Source organism: Corapipo altera, unplaced genomic scaffold (genome assembly GCF_003945725.1).
Source record: "Corapipo altera isolate COAL_440 unplaced genomic scaffold, ASM394572v1 215, whole genome shotgun sequence".
Taxonomy (NCBI): Eukaryota; Metazoa; Chordata; class Aves; order Passeriformes; family Pipridae; genus Corapipo; species Corapipo altera.
Genome location: NW_020885008.1, coordinates 460320 through 460900, shown reverse-complemented (window position 1 = coordinate 460900; position 581 = coordinate 460320).

Genomic DNA, 581 nt, shown 5'->3' with positions numbered 1-581 from the left:
TGCATCCTCATCTCCCTTCCCCAGGCAGTGACCAGGAGCTGGACCTTCTATCATTTCCCACACCTTTGGATCAGGGGATTTGGGATTTGCTGCTTGTTGTTCACTCTTAGGAAAATGTAACAAGTCTGCCCGGGCTCTTTAAAGCTAATGTTGCATGAAATGCAGGAATAAACCAAAGCAGGCAGGTCCAGGAGTACAAACATCCCAGCAAACTGCTCTCCCATCACCCTGGCTCTTCCAAATGGGTTTATTATGTAAAATGGCTCGGTCTGGAGAAAACTCACCACTGCCAACACAGCAGTACCAGGCAGGGATTTAATTCCTTATTTAGATAGGAAATTTAAAGGAAATCACACCAGACCCAAGCAAACCCCTGACAGGACTTGTCACCACCTCGTTCCCAGACTGAGGAAGTGCTGAAAATTGACTTTTTTTTTTTATTACAGGAAGGTTTAATTTACTCCAGGGGCTTCTCATCAATAGGAATTAGTGCCAAGAGACCTGTCTATGGATTAACCCTTGGGAACAGCCCTTTTTATACCTGTACCACCCTTGGGGAGAGGTTATTACAGTTATTGAAC